Source organism: Protopterus annectens, chromosome 14.part0, assembly GCF_019279795.1.
Source record: "Protopterus annectens isolate FY-2018-M chromosome 14.part0, PAN1.0, whole genome shotgun sequence".
NCBI lineage: Eukaryota > Metazoa > Chordata > Ceratodontiformes > Protopteridae > Protopterus > Protopterus annectens.
In genome coordinates this window covers 903,262,393-903,277,641 of record NC_056748.1, presented here as the reverse complement: position 1 = coordinate 903,277,641, position 15,249 = coordinate 903,262,393, and the positions used below count along the sequence as shown (strand labels likewise).

The following is a 15,249-nucleotide window of genomic DNA, read 5'->3' as shown; positions in this document are numbered from 1 at the left end:
GAAGCAGATTCGGAATGGCTATAGTAAACCCAGAAAAAGTAGTGAATATACAAGAAAGATATACAAATGATAAAAAAAAAAAAAAAAAAAAAAAAAAAAAAGCTCTGAGTTAAGAATGCATTCAATAAAATCCCAGACAGAGAAATAATCATTTGGTTTTCAAATGTATTGCAAATGGAATGTGAAAACAGATATGGCTGCAGAAGTGTAGTACAGTTGCTTAGGCAACTTTCCATAACTCTAGATGTCCGAGTGTAGTCAATACTGCAGTTATAACTTGTCAGGATCTCTGCCCCAGAAGGAGTCTGACACCTGGCCTGACTGTTTAGAAGCTCTAAGCCCTTCCCCATGGATGGATGATGTCCCTTTACCTCGGATATCGCCAAATACTTGGGAAAAAGAAGGTGGCACCTGCACCATCTTTGGTTCTTTCCTGGCCCAAACGTGGGCAGAGTTGTGCATATGTTAAGGTCTCTTAGAGTTATATCATGCCTATGTCATTGTCTAACAATTTGGCTCATTGCAGATGTGTAGACTATGAATACAGACCATAAGCCTACCTTAGGTAATCTAAACAAAGAGAGAAGGGGAGCAAGGTACAGGAGTAAAGAAGGGAGGGGTATATGGTACCCACTCCAGCCTCTATCAGTCTCACAATAATAAAGGGGAAGGAGGAGGAAAACCAGACAAACAGTAACCACATGTAAATATTTATAGGCGTAGCAAGCTGTCTATACGACTGTACTATATTGTTTGTGGGTCACAGCTGCAGTCATAACTCATAGGAAAGATTCCCAAAGTTTATCCAATCAAAGTGTGTGGCTAGATCAGTGTCCAGACTAGGAATGGATTATGCCCTTCAGGATAGCAGTGACAAATTCAGACCGAGCCCTAAATATCTCATTAAGCGTCTACGGCCTAGAGAAGGAATGGCCAAGTGGTTGCTTCCAGGATGTCACAATCAAGAATATAAACATCTGTGCAGTTACAGAGACATGGTTTAAAGCATCAGACAGTACGCTGGTAGCGCAAGGCTTCAGTGCTTTCCACACTTTTAGACTAGTAGCTGCACAGAAAAGGGAGCTCAAGGCTTCAGTGCTTTACACATTTTTAGACTAATAGCTGCACAGAAAAGGGCTAAAGGAGGTAGTGTCTCAAAATACAACAATAACAAGCATACCTCTAGGGTGGTCATACAGAATGATGTGCTGGAGTTCCTCCACATGCAATCACCATAGAAAAAAATGCCATACCATATCCCAGCCAGATATAGGTCACTCTCCATGTCCCAAAAAGCTCACAATGCATACTTGGACGTACTGGTGACACTTACCATCTAACCTACTCATGGAATACTTTAATTACCCCTCTCCTCTATAGACTGGGTATCCTACACAGCCTCCCATCTACAGGAACAGAGATTCCTGGACTTTGCAAATACAAACATCCTTGACCAAACAGTGAATGCAACCATTAGAGGGTCCAACATACTGGACCTCTTGCTTACAAATATGAGAGAATGCTGCACCCCGCCCCAATGTCATATCCTCCCTGGTAAGGTCTGACCATAATGCTGTATCCCTTGAAAATCAACTCCATAACCCCATTAAAAAAATTAACAGTTAGGAACTATTCCAAGGCAAATGAACTTTTATTAGGTGAAAGATTGTCAAAATTCAGTGCCCCTCTAAACCTACAGAACACAGCAGCCTATGCTGAATTGCTCTCAGAATCTCTGTACAACCATGTCAATGGCTGCATAGACACTTATGTACCTACTAGATGTAAGCTCAGGAATAGCCTTAGAAATAAACCACCCTGGAGGCATCCAAAATTAAACAAGATATACAACAGAACGAAAAAAAATATTTCAAAAATCAGGAAGGGTAATTCCCATAAAAACCTGCCTCATCAAAGCAAATAGGCAACAAAGAGGGCTAATTTGGTCAAGCAAAACCAACTTTGAGGTTAAGATAGCCTCCCAGGTGAAAGATGAACATAAGGCCTTCTACAGCTATGTCAGCAACCTCAAGGGCAGCACAGAGCAATATCCTGAACTGGCGGTTAATGGTGCCACATACACTGAGCCTGGCAATATAAAAAAACTGTTAGCACACAAATTCAGTTCCATCTTTATGTCCCACACCCCCAACCATCCCTTCAAAAATACTCTCAAACATAACCCCTCCAGCTATAATAACTAGGGAGCATGTACTGGCTGCACTCACTAAAGCCAAGAACACATGCTCAACAGGCCGTGATAAAATCCCAGCATGCCTCCTGTCTAAACTATGACTGATCAAAACCTCTGGAGTCATTATTTAACTACAGTCATAAAACAGGCTTTGTGCCATGAGAATGGAGAACCACAACAGTCACCCCCCTTCAAAAGAGAGGATGTACAACAGATCCTGGAAACTACAGACCCATTAGATGGACTAGTCTTATTTACAAAACCATGAAAAAAATTATCATGGAAATTATCAACAAGGACATAGGAGACTTCCAGACACCGGATCCATCCCAGTTTGGCTTTGTCATAGGAAGGTTATGCTTACTGAATCTGGTGGATTTCTTTGAAAAGGTCACTAAGGCAACGGATGAAGGGAAAAAAATGTGCATATTGCTTACCTAGATTTGGCTAAAGCATTTGATACAATACCCCACTCGGGCACTGTCAGCAAATTTATGAAACTAGATATAATATGCTAGATAGCTAGTTGGCTCACTGATAGGACCCAGGAGGTTAGAATTGGTGAGGCCATCTCTACAAAGAGCCTGGTCATCAGTCGGGCTCTGTGCTGGGCCCAGTCCTCTTTGACATCTACTTCTCGGATGTCAAAGCCAATGTCAAAGGCCTTTGATTGGCCAAGTTCGCAGATGACTGCAAACTGGGAGCAGTCACTGAATCCTCCCAAGATGAGAACACCCTTCAGGAAAGTCTAATATAGACAAACACTTGATGCCAAAGCCATGGTTTAAAACTCAGTAGGAAGAAATTCATTAAAGTACCTTTTGGGAAGTCTACCGCCCTGGGTAACTACTACAACAATAAAACACCCTTAAAAGTTGGTTCACTACTCAGGAATCTGGGAACTCATGTAGACATTAACCTAGCCTTCAACCAGCATTTGTCCAAGGTCATAAGAAAATCCTTATATGTTTGCTACTTATAAGCAAGAGCATGGCATCTAGGTCCAGAGAGGTCATCATACAATTGTACTCAGCCCTCATCAAACCTATCATAGAGTATAATGCCCCCTTAGCTATGTACCTGACCAGACACATGCAGCAACTGTAAAGTCTACAAAGGTTCCTTACAAAAAGAAAACAGGGAGTAAACACAATGTCCTATGCCGATAGCCTCAAAGCCCTGTCTTGTTACTCAGTATCATCCATACTTCTTAGAGGTGATCTTTGACTGGCATATAGGGCTTCCCTAGACCCAGTTTTGATGAATCTTTTGCAAATCACAAAAAAAAAAAAAAAAAAAAAACACAGCATTGGCACTACTAGAATAAAAGACCTACATTTTACTTGAGTCATAAATAGGACATGTTAGAGAGACAGATATATTTCTTAGTGAATTCCTGTTCTCTGGAACAGGTTTCCATCCTTGTGAAGCAAAGTTCCTTCCACTCCCTTTTTAAGTGCAACTTGAACCAATGGATGGGTAAATGGAAATTCACCCCTGGTCTGGCTCCTATGTCTCTGATGGACAGAGGTAGCCAGTAAATCACCACCTATAAAAAAACAAATTTGTGAGTCATATTTGGGTTGCATGGCTGGGCTTATAATGGCCTAGTGGTCATTAGCCTAATATACACCATGAACTAATCCCTTCCAGGAAAGCTAAAGTAGTAATAGTGCCCCTAGCAGACTTGAGACTGAACTTTTCCTGCAATGTCTTGCTAAGAGTTTTATACAGAAATTAATGCAGTGTGTAAGCCACTTTGAGATAGATTGCTAAAACCAACTAAGGACTGCCAAGACAAAAAGAAGAAAAACAATTTATCTGAATTTCTGAAAGGCTTAGTTCTATCTAGGTAGTACTTCAGTTGTCCATGCATATCCAAGGAGTAAAGGATTATTTCCTGACTGGCCCTGCTACAGCTGCCTTGGATGCTGCATTTAAAGTATTAAACCCACATTTTAAGGCATGCTTCTCCAGATGAAAAATAGTCTCGATTTGGCCAAGTATATTTGCCTTCATGGTCTCATCTTGCACTCTACTACAACTATTGTGGAGTTCCTTGATGACATGTTATTGATAATTCAGAATGTGGGTCTGACCATTCAGGGCCATGACAGCCACTGTAACCATATTATACCTTCTTCACAACCTGATCTAGCAATCTTCTTTCACTGTCCATCTGAAGAGTATTCTGCCCTGGGGCCAGTCTACTTCCCTTAGCAGTATCCAGGGACACAGTGTCTGGATATTTATTTTATTTATTTATTTTATTTTACATTTGTTGACCGGGATAGTCCGACTGGATATATGTCCATTTTCAGCGGAGGCCCAGGGAGAAAAGCTCCACATACCAAAAAAGAGACAGTACATACATCATTGAGTGATAAACCCAGGCAGACATGTTTAGAAAAATATAGACAAAGAATACAGGCAGATATCAATATACACAATGTGCAGACTTACGTCTGATTGGCAAAGACGTATCAGAAAATGTGAAAATAGAATACAATCAAATCTCATAATTCACAATGCTTAGACATTCAAATGCTATGAGGCACAGATACTTGGCTAAACAGCAAGTTGGGCAGCAAGACATGTGTTAGTGAAGTTGTTAGTCGGGTTTAGAACAAGAGCACAGCCAATGAGATGCGAGGTATTTTTTGAGTTCTCCTTTAAATAGGGGTAGTGAGGTTTCCTTGGTAATGGTAGTAGAGAGTAGAGTCCAGATTTTACCGGTTAAGTTGGCAAATATAGCACCGCCTGCAGAATTGTTGGATTTCTGGGTCAGTATCATTAGTTTATCAGCTGAGCGTAATGGTCTGGGGGCACTATAAGGGGTGAGAATATTTTTGAGGGCAGGGGTGTTATTAGGTTGAAGGATTATTTTATGCGGTACTATAAGCTGGTTGAACTGTAGAAAGGTAGGACACTCTAGCCATCCCAGTCCTTTGAGGTTCTGGCAATGGTGGGTCCTAAAAGCCATGCCTGTAGTGAATCTGGCTATATGACTGTAACATCCTGATAATTTGTTGAGATCGGTTTTGGATAGGTTGGTGAGTACAGGGGAGGCATACATAATGGTAGAGAGGAGGTGTGATCTTGCAATAGCTACCCTTGCTATTGGGGTGAGGAAAGGTTTGGCTCTGTACAGGGAGCCAAGTTTTTTGTTGACGGACTTAATAGTGTGATTGACATGTTTATCAAATTTAAGGTTGTTGTCTATTATTACGCCTAGAAGCTTTGTATGGTCACATCAGGGGAGATAATGGTGTCATTGCTAGATTTGATATTGAAGGAAGGAGGAGGAATTCTATGGTTAGGGGAGAAATGTAGTAGCTTGGTTTTGTTAAGATTTAATAGCAGGCGGTGATTAGCTAGCCATGTTTCAACCGTGCTGAAAGTGGTCTGGGTGAGGGTTAGAAGTTGTGTAGGAGAGGAGGCGGAGCATATTAGCATTGAGTCAGCTGCATATTGGATGCAGGTGGCTCCTGGGATGATGGTGTAAAGATCACTGATAAAGATAGAGAAAAGAAGGAGACCTAGTATGGACCCTTGTGGGACACCTAGGGTTAGAGGAAGTTGGGATGACAGCTTGCTCTGCCATAAGACAGCCTGCTGTCTACCGTTTAGGTAGGAGTGAAACCATTGTATTGTGTGTTGGTCTAAAATGATGGTTTATAAGGTAATGAGCAGTAGCTGATTGACCATATCGAAAGCTTTTGAGAGATCTCGGAAGAGTGCTGAAGATAGTTTGTTGTTGTTACAATGAAGACTGATGACATTAGAGAAAGATAGAAGAGTCGTGGTGGTACTGTGGAATGGCCTAAAGCCATGCTGAGAGTCAACAAGCTTTCTGTTTTGAATAAGAAAGTGCATGATTTGTTTGTGTATGCATCTTTCCATGATTTTAGCTAGTGGTGAAAGAATGGCTATAGGTTTAAAGTTAGATAATTCTGTGGAACTTCCTCCTTTATGGAGAGGTATAACGTGATATTTTTCATATTGCTGGGATGGATCCTTCTGAGATGGATCTGTTGATCAGAATAGAAATGGGAAGTGCTATGGCATCAGCTGATTTTTGAAGATATTCAGCTGGGAGGTGGTCGGCAGCTAGTGTAGTAGGTTTTAGCTTTTTGAGTAAGGTCCGGATCAGGTTGGTAGGTACGGTTTGAAAGGTAAAGGTGGGTTGGGTGCTGGGTGGATCAGGGCTAGATGTGCCAGAGCTGGTGTTTGTGTCCGATGGAGTGAGATGGGTAGCTAGAGACTGGATAGTTTCAGTAAAGAAGGAGTTGAAGGTTTTTGCAATTTCAACAGGGGATTTATCAAGGGCAGCTGATGGGGTAAGAGTGGCGGAACGGCCTCGGTGGAGAAGACTTTTAATACCAGCCCAGAACTTTTGAGGTTTTAGCTGATATTTTTGTTGTAGGAGGGTGTAGTAATTTTTTTTTGTCTAGAATGTCAGATTTTTTGGTCTGGTTCCTTAGCTGCCAGTATCTTACTTGGTCCATAGGGGCTTTGGTAACATGCCACCTGGCCCAGACGTTGTTTCTTTGTCTAATTTTGTTTTTTGTTTCTTTAGATAGCCACAATGCACTATCTTTGACTCTATTTTTGCTAAATCTGGTGGGGGTGGCAATGATATGAGTAAACCTGTGGAGGTTTAAATGGGTGGAGGGAGTTTCAGAGGAACAGGTGTTCCAATCAGTGTTACAGTCCTCCAAGACAATGGTTTCCTGGGGACAGTTAAAAGCTAGCCAATGTAAGATATTTTCTAGAGTATTAGCATTCTTGCTGGGTGGAATACAAATGCAGACAATGTATCTGCATTAATTTTTTTTATTATTAGTTTGGTGATGAGAATTTCTGCATTACCAAACTGGGGTGGCTGTTTGGTGTCAAATGTTACTGTTGGGGTAGACTTGTATAGTACAGCTACCCCGCCACCTTTCCTGGAGATCCGGTCCAGTCTAAGGATGTTGTACTGTGGGGGGGGGGGTTATTTCGTTATCTTTGGTTATTAGTTTTAGCCAGGTTTCTGTGAGGCAGAGGATATCAGGGGAGTGAACAGATAAGAGTCCATGTAGGCTATGGATCTTGTTGTTTAGGCTTCTGATGTTGAGATGACAGATCAGAATGAGTTTGTAAGTCTATCAATCTGGGTAGTACACGTTGGATTGTTAGATAGTGTGCTTGGGACTACTGTTGTGGATGTGCCAGGGTTGTGGTGGATGTCTCCATCCTTCATAAGATAAAATTTTTAAGTTGCTTATGAGTCTTAAAAATTTGTTTATGATATGCAGTAGACAACTTTTTTTTAACTCTGCTTTACTGAACTCAGTTTATCAGACATCTACAAAATCAGCATATCATAACTGTATACTTATTCACTTTCTAATAAACTTTTAACATTTCAAACTATAAACATTTTCTACTAAATAAATTATGTGCTATTCACTGCTCTTTTATTTCTGCACCGCTTTCAATTCTTCCCAACCTTCCTTTCTTCCCAACACTCCGGTCCATATTGGGAAGGTAATAGTCCCACACATTCCATATTTGGGAGCACATTGCAAGCCTCCCTCCATCTGCTTTATTTCCTTTATAATACTTAGCACATTTTCTAAGGTGTGCCTGGCCCTTGACTTCCACTTTATGGTTATCACTTTTTTTGGCTGTTAACATAATGAAAGTTAACAGCAAGACTACTGCCCTCCTATCTTTCACTCATAAAATTGCTGAAGCCCTTGATAATAACAAACTGATATCTTGTCTCTTCCTTGACTTATCTAAAGCTTTTGATATAGTCTCCCACCCTCTCCTACTATCCAAACTTGCTAACCTCAATATGAGTTCCTCCTCCCTTGCCTGGTTCTCTAGCAACTTATCCTGCAGGCAACAATCAGTAAAATGGCTGTCCTCTTCCTTTCCTTTCCTATCTGTCCCAACAGGGGTCTCACAAGGCTCCATCCTAGGGCCCTTTCTCTTTAATATTTTCACCAATGATCTTCATACAGCTTGCAATACATCTTCCCTCATCCAATATGCAGAAGATTCTATGCTCATTACTCCCTCAAATAACATCTCCATACTCCAAGATCTCACACAAAAGGTCTTCCTAGCTACTGAACACTGGTTATCTACCAATCTCCTCATCCTTAACCCAAAAAAGACCAAACTACTACTATTCCTCCCTCAATCTTTATCCCACCATAAATCTTCCTTTGGCATTACATCCTCAAATAACACTACTATTCAACCAGAATCCCACACTAAACTCCTAGGGGTCATCATTGATGATGAACTGAAATTTAACTTGCACATTCCACAAGGTATAAAAAAGACAAACCAAAAGCTTGGTTTACTATATCACCATAAGAAATTCTTAACAACTAATCCCAAACTCACCCTTGCTCAAGCCCTCCTCCTCCCCTCCCTTATCTATGCTGCTCCCGTGCTCACCCATATTCAAACTGCTATCTTAAACAAATTCCAGCAGACTTATCATAAGACAGCTCAATTTATTTAACTCTCCCTATAATACTCATCACTGCCTATCTCTAAACTCTCTCAAATGGCTTGAATTCCCACATTTATTGTTACTAGCCCAACTGAAAATGTTACACACTATAGTCCATAAACCTCTAGCTTGTCCTGCTCTGTCTTCCTTCATTACTAAGTACTCTTCACCCCGTATCCATAGGACATCAAATCAGCAACTACTACAAATATACTATCCCAAAAAAGCAGTAGGTAAACTCCTTTACAAGTACTCTATGGCCCAAGCTTGGAACAAATTTCCTAGAGACATTTGTAGCATTGTACACCCATCTCACTTCAAGGAGAAACTTAAACTTCATTTACTTAACTCCAAAATATGCCCTTGTCAAACCCCAAACTAACTCCTACTCCTTCATTTCTTTCCTTCTATACAGGCTCTCCTCAGCTTAGTATATGCCTACTTGCACAATGTTTGTCTAAACATATGTTGAATATTTCTCTGTTGTACATATTATATATATTCAGGTACTCTACAGTATTAGAATTAGTGTGTCTCATATCTCCATATGTCAGTTATTACATATGGTAGGTCTACATATATTCTGCCCGAATGTTTTTTTTTATTGTACATACTATATATACTTTGATCCACTACAGTATTAGAATTAGTGTATTCCCTTGACTTAAGTATTTTTTCTCTGTAATATCTCCATATGTCAGCTATTACTTATGGAATTGTAAAACTGTCCTTGCATTTATTTTTAAACTGTTTATTCTTAAATTGTATTTTTCTTCTCCGAGCTTTTTTCCTCTGGTCTCCACTGAAAATGGGCCACAAACCCAGCTGGACTAACCCGGTTAACAAATGCCAGTAAATAAATAAATAACAAGATGGTCTATAATGTCCTGATAGTCTTGTTTTGTTTCCCTACTCCAACTTAACATCACCATCTCTTTAGCAACTTCTCTTTGTTTACCCAGCATCTACCCTAAAGGAATTCTTCGATGCATCTTTAAACTTGGTCAGCTATACACACTCCCAAAAAAAGCATACTCCCATTGTTACCCTCTCACTCCCCACATACTTTCATCAGTTGCTCTAAATCTGAGGAAAGGTTCTCTACAATCTACTTGAGATATGAAGCATCTATGCAAGCACTTCATGCAGATATCCTGAACCTTCTTGATTTAAGTCAATCTTCTCCCATTGATCTTTTGTAATTTGCCCTCCCAGCCTTTTCACCCCATCCTACCCAAGCTCCTCAGAATGATTATTATGATTGTGATGCCTCTGCACTGGCCCAGTAATGAACAAGCCTCAATCCTCACGACTAAACACCAGTGAGGGATGTGCACAATAGGAGGATGACAAGTACACACACAGTAAAGTACAATTTCCCTTAAGAGCACACAGAGATCACAGTCCATCTGGGGCTGGTTTCTCCCTCTTTATCTGGAACCCCAATAAGACTCCCCACTTACACAGCTATAGGGTTAAGATCTCAGCCGAGTGGTCAAGTCAAAACCTCCAGCACCTTCTCTGACCAACCAGTGCTTTGTGTCCCTGCATAAGTAGCTGACACACACAAACAACACACACTTTGACATTTGATTTATATACAAATACAGACACTCCTGGGGAAGGCTGGCACAGGTTTACTAGCTATGCCCCCTTCTGCCCAGACTATAAGGTAGTTATCACTGCCACCAACCACTACTTATCGGCTACTATAAAGGGCATTACCAAAGGGTGCCCAATCTTACTATTATCCAAATGGTAAATGTGTCCAAGACTAATGCTATTCAAGAGTGGCCTGTATAGTGTTACCAAATACATATGCAAGTACTCAAAGAGCTTAAATATCTAAACAAAACCAGCCACAATTAAAAGGTTTAAATATATTTAATAATAAATAATAACATAACAACACAATAACTCAATACAGTGACAACAGAGATCAAAATCACAGGAAATACTTTAAAACAACATTGCAGGCAGTCTCACATAAACACAAAACACATATAGACTGATCTTACTATTTTCCTATCTATATCTAAGAGAGATACTATGATCTAAATCTTACTTACAGAGCAAGGCAATTGCTGGTGAGATGTTTACAGGTCCAGAGACAAATGCAAAATGCCCTGACTTTCTCTCTGAGATAGTTCTTAAATTACTATCTAACAATTCTGCTGGGTCATCTCCGATTACATGATTCTTGTCACTTCTGTCCTTAGTTCTCAGGCTAATAGGAACCATCAGAATTTAACACATCTCTGTCAAAAAATACTTAATATCTCAGATGTACAGCTGCTAGAAAGTTACAGAGCAATGCAAAAACACTTTACATTTGAAGCCTAGTAATTATCTCTGTCTTAAGACAATAGAAAGAAATTCTAGCTGTAGACATTCTGTCTTGTAGCTGTGGTTAACACAATCAAAAAACACTTTACTTATTTTATCAGAGTTTGTAAGTTAACTCTATGTCCCAATTTTTACTATGAAAACGTACATTTGCAAGGCATATAGTCCATATACATTTCTGCTCTTTTCCAGCAGGGTGCACTGTGGTTACATTTTTGAAGCTCAGCACATAACATACAGGTTACTTACATTTGTAGACAAGCCTATGGAGCATATTAATATTTACAATGACATAGAATTCTTTACAAAATTCTAGCTAGCTGGGCTGGCAGCCTTCACAATTATCATCATTCATAATTCTAAAGCCATACCGATTACTCTCCTTTTTTATAGCCCTATCAATTCTCATTTCCACCAACTATTCTACCAGGGGCAGACACGCACCTGTCACTCCTGTCTTTATGTAACATCTCTCTCTGTCTGCATTCTGATATTATTTCCAAATATGGAAGCCTACCTATGTCATGAAATCCAAACAATTCTTTTGCTTCCTTCCAACCTCTTAGTTTTCAAGCATGGACAATTTGCTCCCAATACCTCAGGTCCTTGGCTATTGTTCCTCCAGTTACTTCATTCCATTTCTTGCTTAGTTTCTGTCCTTTTATTTGAGGATGATATTGATGAAATCTTATTCCATACCCTCACTAGCTTATTTTTCATATTATCTGCCACTTTACATACATAATATTCTGCCAAATTGCCTTTTATTCTCCCTAACACCTATTTCCAATAAAACTATCTCTCACTATCTCTGGTAGCCCTGCTCCTTTATATAAAACAGCTATAACTGCATTGATTTAAAGCGCATCTTTAAATCAGGCAACTCCATGCCCCTTTGCTCCATCCCCAAGATCACATCATCTCTTTTTTTTTTTTTTTGCACGGAGCTTATCTCCCCGGGCCTCTGCTGAAAATGGACATGTATCCAGTTGGACTAGCCTGGTCAACAAATGTAAAATAAAATAAAATAAATAAATAATCTCACTTAATACTCTGCCTCTTTCCTTACTAAACATAAGTTTTCAGTTCCTTATTTATTTCTTGAAATAATTTACTGTCATGTAAACCGAAATGCTTGGCCAACATAGAAAGTCAAGGTAACCAAAAACATTTTCACTGGCTGCATCCTTCTATCCAGCCATATTTTTTTTAATTCCATACTCTTACTTTTTGGATTACCTTCTGATACGTTTCCTCCCACATCATCTTTGAAACCACTAACAATTCTTTCCTAAGCAATACTAATTTTTTCATGTCCCAAAGGTACGAGAATTGATGCACTAATTCATATGTAGCACTTAGACTACAGCTACAACTTTTGTTTTATCTCCATTTATTTTACAACCCAAAAACATTTGGAGTTGGCTCAAAGTAGTCCACAACACATGGACATCTTCTTCTGTATGTCAAATATATTATGTCTTCTAACAGTGCCATTCTTTCCTGTCCCCCCTCTACTCATACCCTTGAATGTGCGCAACTCTTATTTTTATTGCTAATAGCTCAATATACATATTGCAGACAAAAGTGAAAAAGAACATCCCTGCCTTTTTCCTCTAGATAAACTTGTACAAAATTCCTTCACTCACATTTACCCTCACATCTGACCATGCATATAATTTCTGTATTAATTCAATTACTTTGATAGGAAACACAATTCAGCAATTACTCAACATATAAATTCCTATCTTACCCCATCAAATGCTTTACCTGCATTCAGAATTAACAGTATTACTGAAAATTTTTGTCCTGTGCACCTTTCTGAATCATCAGAGTTCTGCCTCCCCTCTATAAATCCAAAATGATCTAGGTTTATCTACAAATCCAGTGAGCTATATTTATCAATTTTGGCAACACCCCCTGCTAACCTTTTAGGCATAAATACTTTGGTGTAATTTAATATTGAAACTGGCTTATACATGGAAAGATCTTTCTCCATTTTAGGTAAAACAAAGACAATAACTTCCTTCCAGGAAGAGGGTATCCCCCCTTTCATGATACTATTACGTTATTTCTTCCATATCCAATATTAGGGTCTCTCCTCTAACATCCAGTTTCTGTGGGTATACCATTAAACCATGGTGACTTACCTATATCCAGAATGCCCAATACTATTTTTATTTCTTCCTCCTCTACATTCACAATTAACTTGTGGCCTCTAACATCACCAACTTTGGCAAGTGCAGGATTACTATGAAAGTTTCCATTAAAATCTTATCTTGGTAACCATATTTATCTGTTTTATAAAAACTTTCATAAAATATCCAGAATATTTCCCTGATTTCTTCCGGATCTTTTATAATTTTCCTGAGCTTCCTTAACCTATCTGCTAAAAGTTTTTGTGCTCTAGGGTTATTGTCATACAATAATTGCCCATGCTCATGCATACTGTCCAAATATTCTCTGATAGTCCTCCTGGCATTTCTTAATTGCTCTTTTTCCTCATAAATGAGCCTCTCTAATTATACTGCAACACTTTAACCCTCACTAGCAATTCACAACATTGCTGCTACCATTTTCCCATATTTATCTTTCCTTTACTTAAACTTCAGCTTTACAGTCTCCTTTCACTGCTTCCCAAGTGCCACCTCATCTGATCCCTTATCTATCTTTCTTGATATTTCCTAAATTATATCCATTACCTAATCCATAAATGCTCATATTTTCAATAAATAAGTAGGGAAACACAAATACCTTTTTCTTTTCTCACGGACTTGCACAATCACATATTGTAATCATATGTACCTTCAGATAAATGATCACATCCTTGTATTATATAGTAGTTGTATAATCTGGCCTTATTTTTATACCTGTAGGTTCATAGCTGTGTACTAGGCTAATGGCCATGGAGCCTATATAAGCCTAGCCCAAGAAGATTCCCTGGCATCATGCCGTCCAAAGTTAGTTCCCAGTGCCCCTGTCAAGCAAGGCCACTGAAGTGATCCCTGGGGTAAACTTCCTATTACCCACCCACTCGTCAAGATTTCTCTTAAGGAGGGCCAGTGAAGTGATCTGCTTGATGTGAATGGGAAGTTTCTTCCAGAGTATGGGAAGTCTCTGGGTTTGGAACCTGTCCCTCCAGCATGTTCTGTTTATTGTGGTAATGAAGTTAAGGTCCCTGGTGCGTGCGGCATGGAGGGATTGGGATTTCTTTAGGTGTAGCATATCTAGCAGTGCTGGGTCAGACATAGCTTTGTAGGTCAAGCAGAGATCGCCTCTAAGTAGGTGATAAGAGACAGAGTATAGCTGGAGTTTTTTGAGTCTGTCTGTACAGGGCATTTGTCTAAGGTCTAAGATCCTCTTAGTAAGGTATTTTTTTGGCCTTTCCAGTTGTAGGTGTCTAGTGAGGTACATACCAATGGGGCATTGTATTCTATAATAGGTCGAATGAGGGATGAGTAGAGAGGGATTATGACCTCTTTCTTCCTGGATGAGAAACCTTTTGTAATGAGATGTGCCACACAGAATGAAATAAGATGGGCTGTTCCACAAGGAATGATAAGTAAATTCTATTTTGAGCTCATAAGGCTACTAATATACCTCCATCCTGAATAATTATCATATATTTTCTTAACAGTCCACATGGTCTAGTAATAGTCTCCCCTCCCTGGGCATACTGACATATATCAGCATTAATTCAAGAACACATTTGAGTCTCCCCATATAATTACGATCCACCGATGAAAGTTTTGTTCTGTTCTTTCTAAAATTGGAACTCATGTTGAGAATTTCTAAGATAAGAGTGCCAACATTTAAAATGTGTCCCTAATTTGGGGCCTTTTGTTTAATTATGTTTTACTTTGTTTCAAATTCTGCTGGTAAAAGTTAAGTGTTCTACTTCTCTGCACAAAGTTACTAACAGATTTTCTATACTTTGTACCTTTTAAGTTGGAGAAAGTTATGTTTAAGTGATTTACATTAAACTCTTTGCAGTCACTCCCCCATCCCTCCCTGCATACATAGCCCAAGTACATAACATTGTTTTCATTATTCATATTTAATTTGGTTAACAGATTATTTATTCTTACTTATGTTAATAAACAGTTGTACTTACATTTTCATCAACTATACAGATCTCCTTTTTGTAGGCCCTTACAATCCAAAGCAGTAAAAATACAATTATACTCATCCT

The 15,249-nt window shown here is 39.2% G+C and overlaps 1 protein-coding gene across 2 annotated transcripts in view; it reads right to left on the bottom strand.

The window, feature by feature from the left end:
• Positions 1–15,249, bottom strand: part of PASK (PAS domain containing serine/threonine kinase) — a 1,620,160-nt gene that overhangs the window by 162,901 nt on the left and 1,442,010 nt on the right. The window lies entirely within an intron of this gene.